This window comes from Lycium ferocissimum, chromosome 8 (genome assembly GCF_029784015.1).
Source record: "Lycium ferocissimum isolate CSIRO_LF1 chromosome 8, AGI_CSIRO_Lferr_CH_V1, whole genome shotgun sequence".
NCBI classification, from domain to species: Eukaryota; Viridiplantae; Streptophyta; class Magnoliopsida; order Solanales; family Solanaceae; genus Lycium; species Lycium ferocissimum.
The window spans coordinates 59276022-59283589 of record NC_081349.1 but is presented as its reverse complement, the minus strand read 5'-3'; the positions used below and the strand labels follow the sequence as shown (position 1 = coordinate 59283589).

Genomic DNA, 7568 nt, shown 5'->3' with positions numbered 1-7568 from the left:
ATTGGTTGGCTTCTTGCTATGCCAATGTTGATTGTACAATGAAAATGATTCGCTTCCAGTTTTCGGGAGAACCAATTTTGGAATGGAAAGGAAATACAGCTTCCCCGAGAGGTAGGTTTATTTCCTATCTTAAGGTGAGGAAAATGATTGCTAAAGGTTGTATTTACCACCTAGTTTGGGTTCAAGATGTAGAAGCTGAATCGCCAACTCTTCAGTCTGTCCCAGTAGTGAATGAGTTTTCAGATGTATTCCCGGATGAGCTTCCAAGCCTTCCTCCTGAACGGGAGATTGATTTTGCTATTGATGTGCTACCGGATACCAAGTCCATATCCATTCCTCCTTATAGAATGGCTCCCGCCGAGTTAAAAAAATTGAAGGAGCAATTGAAGGACTTGCTTGAAAAAGATTTTATTAGGCCTAGTTCTTTCCCGTGGGGAGCACCCGTGTTATTTGTGAGGAAAAAAGATGACTCCTTGCGAATGTGCATTGACTATCGGCAACTGAATTAGGTGACAATCAAGAATAAATATCCGCTTCCAAGAATTGATGACTTATTTGACCAATTACAAGGCGCCAAATTGTTTTCAAAAATAGATTTGTGATTCGGGTACCATCAGGTGAGAGTTAGGGAGAAGGATATTCCTAAGACAGCTTTCAGAACAAGATATGCCCATTTTGAGTTCCGGGTGGGCTAACTAATGCGTCGACAGTATATTTGGATATATTTGATGAACCAGGTGTTCAGGCCTTTCCTAGATTTGTTTGTGATCATGTTCATTGATGATATCTTGATATATTCCCGATCCGAAGTAGAACACGCGGATCATCTGCGTACCGTCCTTAAGGTTCTCCAGACGGAAGAGTTATTCGCCAAATTTTCTAAGTGTGAATTCTGGTTGAATTCGGTGGCCTTTTGGGGGCATGTTATTTCAGCTGATGGTATTCGGGTGGATACCCAAAAGATTGAGGCCGTGAAGACTTGGCCGAGGCCTACAACACCTACGGAGGTTCGTAGTTTTCTGGGCTTAGCAGATTATTACAGGAGGTTTGTAGAAAGCTTTTCTTCTATCTTTGCACCACTCACGAAGTTGACCCAGAAATTAGCTAAATTTCAATGGACGGATGCTTGTGAACGTAGTTTCCAAGAGCTAAAGAATAGGTTAACTTCTGCCCCAGTCCTGACACTTCCAGAAGGACCAGAAGGCTATGTTGTCTATTGTGATGCTTCGGGCATTGGATTAGGATTTGTATTGATGCAGCATGGTAACGTGATTGCCTACGCCTCAAGGCAGTTGTGCAAACATGAGAATAATTATCCAACCCATGACCTTGAATTGGCTACAGTGATTCATGCATTGAAGATGTGGATACATTATTTGTATGGCGTCCATGTTAATATTTATACGGATCAAAAGAGCCTCCAGTATATTTTCAAGTAGAAGGAATTGAATTTACAACAACGGCAATGGTTGGAGTTGTTGAAAGATTACGATGTTAACATCCTATATCATCCTGGGAAAGCAAATGTTGTGGCCGATGCTTTTAGCCGTAGATCCTTGGGAAGTTTATGTGATGTTCAGCCAGAGACACTAAAAAAAAGGTGGTAAATTGCGGAGGTTATTTAACAGAGGATATTGATAACCTCTGCCATTTGCATCAATTTACGGAGGTTATTAACTCCCCCACAAAATTAGGTAATTAATGGAGCTTTATAACCTCCCCAACCCTAAAAAATACGTACCAAATTAGTAAAAATTTAACGGAGCTTTATAACCTCCACAAGCCTAAACAAAACGCTACAATAGCCCGAGGTTTATAATCCCAACCCTTTAAAAAAGCACTAATATCTCCCAATTTCCTCTAGAAACTTCCGACCTTCATTCTCCGTGCTTAGTAGCTAAAAAAATGTAGAAATATTTGCTCTCTTCATTTCTCCTTCATTTTCTTCTATGGTAAGGTTGTTAGGTTTGATTTCTCCTTGCTTAAATTCTATTATTTTCGTTATTATATGGTGAAGATGTTGATTGATTTTGATATTGAAATTGTGGAATATTATCATTTTGAAATTGTGAAATTGAAAATAGTGTTTTTGCAGATGTGGTATGCTTCATACCTAAAATTAGGGTTCATCACTCTTAATAACGAATAAAGCTTAATCTCTTCATCACTCTTAGACGGTATATAATTATTATTTTTTTGTATTTTGAGCTATCCTAGCGTATAGAGCAATTGCGTAATAACGATTTCAAACAAAAATTTGAAAATTTTCAAAGCAATTACCGTAATTTGAGCTCTTTTTGTGTTAATAGAGAATTCAACGAAAATCTTCAAAATTATAGAGCACTTAGATATTTTTATAATTTGTGATTTTTTTTTTCTTCCGCGGATACGAAATTTGTAGCTTTGATATCTGCTAGATTTGTTATTTCAGGTGAATATTAATGTGTGTCACCAAGAAATTTGTGTAAATTTGTGTGTGTAAAGCGTCTGCACGATATGCTCTTACCAGTAGTTCAAACGATTTGAGTATTCTCTGTACTTGTTCTTTAGCAATTTTGGAAACATTTGATTTTAGGTTTTGAGTTGTTCGATTGACTAACATGATTGTATGTAGTCTATTAAATTACGATAATAACAACGATTCGTAGGGATTAAGATTATAGGATTTTACGGAAGTAGTTTCTCTATGCTTCTAATGGGATTTTCTGTGCTTTGCAGTCGTGCAATTCAGATTTAGCTTTTTGCATTTTCGGGAGTTGCTGATCACAGTAATTTCACTGTTTTATGCTTTATCCTGAAGGTATACACCCTAACTTACGCCGTGGTTTAGGTGCTTTTTGTTTATGCTGAAGATACTCTTTGCTCAACTCTGTGTATTCAAAGATTAGCAAATATAAGTATATAACTGCAAATGAGGGTAAGTTTCTCGTTCGATGCCCTTGGATGTTAGTTAATGTGTCTACACTCTAATGATTAGAGTCTAATCTATAGTTAGTTTTTAGGTGCTGGCATGGCATTGTTCCGATACAGTGGTACATCATGACCAGTCCAGCCTCAGTTAGTTTGAGATTGAAGCGTCATTGGTTGATTGATTGGTTAATTGTTGAACACATTTTATGTAGGCATCAACATTACATTGGAAAATTTTAACTTTAAAAGTTGCATAATGTATGTATTGGATTGAATTTATATTATATGTACAGGTATGAATATTATATGTACAAGTATGAATATTATATGTATAGGTACATATAGTATATGTATATATGGTATAAACTATACACTACCTATACATTTTGTACATATTTTGTAAGCTAGATGATCGAATGGTATTTGGATGTAATTTTTCCTTGCTTAATTGTTGTAGGCATCAACAGTACATTGGAAAAGTGAAGAATGCAGTTTTTCAAACTCAGAAGGCTGGTAGGAAGCGTGTTGTGGTATCCATGGAAGAGAGTGTCATTGTTTCGCTTCACTTCACCATGGGGAGATTTGTGAGTTGACTGTTTATTGTTATCTGTTCACATAAATTCCATGCTTGTTACAGTCAATTGGATGCTAAATTATCAAATTTAGTGACGTTAATACTTGTTTATTTAGGTGCATCTTGTGGAAGAAGTTTATTGTTGACTTTATTTTATCTCTTGTTATGTGCAGTTTGGAGGCATGCTTTTGGGGACAATGACACCATTATTGCAATTGATATCTCCATGGGAAAATATAATAGCTTGCTCTGTATCTGTTACTTTTATTATTTCTCTTTATTTGAAAACATTGGTATTGGGATTTTTGTTTTAATAGTATATGAATTGCTAAATACACTGGCTTGCTTGTATTTCTTTTTTGGGTATAGTATTTGCCATGTCACCAAGTTTTTGCATGTGTGCTTGAGCAAGCACACACTTAGTTGCAGTTATAGAAAGCTATAACTTTTAAACTCCTTTTGTATCATGTGGGAAGTGTTCTTTTTTACAAGATAAATTGTGAAATATGTCAAGTCATGCCTTAAGAGGTGATCAATCTAACCATTTGAACCAACATCAAGTGTACGTACACCTCACAACATCCAACAGTAGATTTACTTGAAATAAGCACGGAACAAGTTCTCAAGTAGCACTTGAGTGTCAAGTAGACATCTCTTCATTATAAGATGGTACTTACGGAAAGATAATTTTTTGCCTAAACAAGGCAGTTGTGTTTGTGTTGTCTTAATTTTCATTACTTTTCATTTTCACGTTACTAGAGTTTAGTTTCATTCACTGTGTCTACTAACTCAGTTTCCTCTACCTTCTCTCACAACAGTCTTTACTTGTAAAGTTTTGAGATGGTATTCTTATTTTTAAGGGGACTGTTGGGTTTAAGAATAATTTGGTTCATAAGATGATTCATTAAAGCTTAGTATCAACCATTACATCATTGTTTAAAGATCCTAAAACACTGTCGGTGGCTTGCTCAGGATAAGTTTGCTGAGGTTTTCTTGTTTCATTTGGAAAGAGGCTTAAGTTAGATGGGATTTGGTTGAGTTTGTTGTGAACCTTTTAAGAGCTTGTGGTTACAAAATTTTGAGATAACTAGAAACCTGAATGCTTTGTTCATGTACTCATGTGGAAAAGAGATGAGTATTTATTTGAGTCCATCCCAATCTCTCTATTAGTGCCCTTCTATTTAGTCCTACTATTTCAATTTTTTGGTTATTAGTTTTGGAGTAACTTAAGAACTATGGAAACCATGACATGAACTTCTGCCTAAGAATATATATCAAGTTTGAGCATGATCTATGACTTTCATTGTTGTCAAAAAATGATTTGAAAGTAATAGAATTGCTGTGCTTTGTTCAATGTGTCCTAACTAGCATGTATAAAATGTCGTTCATGATTGGATTGGTTAAATGTTACACCTAGTAGGACTGACATTAGTCATATTAGAACTGACATTATCCAATTTTCCCAATTCCTTTTTTGCAGCCAAGTGATGCTGCTAGTGATCCGCTTTACCCATGGATGCAAGAATCTTCTAGCTCGAGCTGTATCTTTTCATTTTGAAATGATTTTGTATTGGTGCTAATTAGATCATTGACATTTTTTTTGGCGTTCAATTTGTTAATATTTTGTGTGGTTTAGTGGAATGTTAATATTTCTCTATTTTGATATTCAGGTTTAAGTGTTCAATGTATTCAGATTTATATTAGAAAAAAATTCGAAAAATTGTTTTTGGTAATAAATATATCAATTGCAGAATCTAATAAAAGTAGTGGGGGTTAAAACCCAAATAAGTATAGTAAATTCTGGGGGTTTGTGACCTCTATTGCGCCCAAAATGTTCCATAGGTTGAAAGTTAATTGCGGAGGTTGGAAGTGCAATTTGAGGAGGTTCACGACCTCCGCTGTATGCTGCCGCAGAGGTTGGGAAAATCCCCACAGTAAGCTGCCGCAAATTGATTGTGACAACATTAACTGTGGGGGTTTTCCCAACCTCTATGACAGTATATAGCGGAGGTCGTGAACCTTCGCAAATTGCACCTTTTTTTTGTAGTGAGAAAAGAGAGTTAGCTCGTGAGCTCCAAAGAATTAGCTAGCCTAGGAGTTCGGGTAATGGACTCAGGTAATATGGGAGCTACCATTCAAAATTCGGCGGTCTCGTCACTAGTGGTTGAAGTGAAAGAGCGCCAGTATGAGGATCCCATGCTAGTTCATTACAGAAATACACTCCCTCAGAAGAAGAAGTCATCCTTTGAGATTTTGGGAGATGGAGTTCTCCAATGTCGAGGCAGGTTGTGTGTTCCCGATGTCGCAGGGTTACGTCAACAGATTTTGGAAGAAGCCCATTATTCCCGTTATTCCGTTAACCCCAGAGCGACGAAAATATATCATGATCTTAAATCCGTATATTGGTGGAATGGGATGAAGAAAGATATAGCGAAATTTATGGCCCAATGTCTTAATTGTCAACAAGTGAAAATTGAACACCAAAAGCCCGGTGGATTGTTGCAAGCTATGGAAATTCCGACTTGGAAATGGTAAGTAATTAACATGGATTTCATTACAGGCTTACCCTGTTCTCGACGTAAGTATGATTCTATATGGGTGATTGTAGATAGACTCACGAAGTCAACTCATTTCTTACCGGTCAGAACTACATATATAGCAGAAGATTATGCAAAGCTTTATGTTAAAGAGATAGTACGCCTTCACGGTGTTCCAGTATTTATTACCTTCGATAGAGGGACTCAATTCACAGCCAATTTCTGGAAAAATTTCCAATAAGGTTTGGGGACTCAGGTGAGTCTTAGCACGACATTTCACCCACAGACTGATGGGCAAGTTAAGCGTACCATCCAGACGCTTGAGGATATGCTACGGGCATGCATATTTGTTACACCTCGGAATTTCTGGATGTGTTGCCTTGTGGATAGGCTATTGTGAGCTTAGAATGATTATGAAATCCTTATGAGATTAAGGGAAGTATTAGATAGCTTAAGGTGCATGCTATAAGATTTCGAGTCATACGAATATGTGAAGTTTAGTTTGTTGAAGGAAGTGAAATGTGAGTCGTGTTCGGAAGGTTTCTCCTATAATTGAGCTAATATTTATTTAGTAATATCTTGAGGGGCTGCTAGAAGGCCTATTGGATGGTTAATGAAGCGTTACATAAGTTCCAAGAAGGTTCCACGAGGATTGGAAGTCAAACCAGTCGACGAGAATGAAAATCGAAATTTTCCAGTTGTACGGCCATTTGTACGGACCGTATAAATTATACGATCCGTATAACTGTCTGTAGGTTTCTTCTAGAGAGGGGTGTTCCCTGGTGGGATTATATGATCCAATTATACGGACCGTATAAATTATACGGCCTGTATAATAGGCTGTATAATCGGGTCGGTCAGATTTTTTATTTTATAAGGAGGAACGACCCTTGCTCATTTTTCATTTCCCACATTTCTTCCAAACTCTCTAAAGCTCCAAAACCCTTCTCCAAACATATTTTACTCAAACCCAAGAGATTACAAAGATCAAATAGCAAGAATCAAGTGTTCATGTGTTAGAAGACTTTCTAGGGTTGGTGGATTTCAAGAAATACTTGGGCATTGTAGCTAGGGTTTTTGCACAAGTTGATAGCTGCTCCAAAACTTGTTCCTATGAGATAAAAAGGTTAGTTTCCATGCTTATTCCATGTTATTGAGAATGCTTGGTTGTAGCAAAACTTGGGTAGAAGAAGAAAGTGGAAAATGATGTCTAAATGTAGTTTTTATGTTGTTTTTGAGTAGTAAGCTAACTTGAGTCATGATTCTTAGTATAATATGGATATAATCTTGTTATGGAAGGTAGTAATAGTGGTAAGGAAGCATTGTATGAAAATGTGCTAAAAGGGGTGTGGAGTTGTTGGTATAAGTTGAACACAAGGATAGATTTTGGAGGTTTAATGGAATGTGATTGCTTGGTTATGATATTGTGAGTGTATTATGGATGTTTGGGAGTTGTTTTGTAATATGGTGGAAGTTGACGAAATAGGGGAAATGCTGCCCAATTTTCATTAGATCATGAATTGTTCTAGTTTGAATTTAAGAGTATC

General features: G+C 36.7%; 1 long non-coding RNA gene across 1 annotated transcript; it reads left to right on the top strand.

The window, feature by feature from the left end:
- Positions 1–1684: 1684 nt before the first annotated feature.
- Positions 1685–5204, top strand: LOC132068785 (uncharacterized). Its single transcript, XR_009417504.1, has 4 exons — positions 1685–1952; positions 2719–2800; positions 3368–3494; positions 3658–5204. It is a non-coding gene; the product is annotated as an uncharacterized LOC132068785 (long non-coding RNA).
- The last annotated feature ends 2364 nt before the right edge of the window (positions 5205–7568 follow it).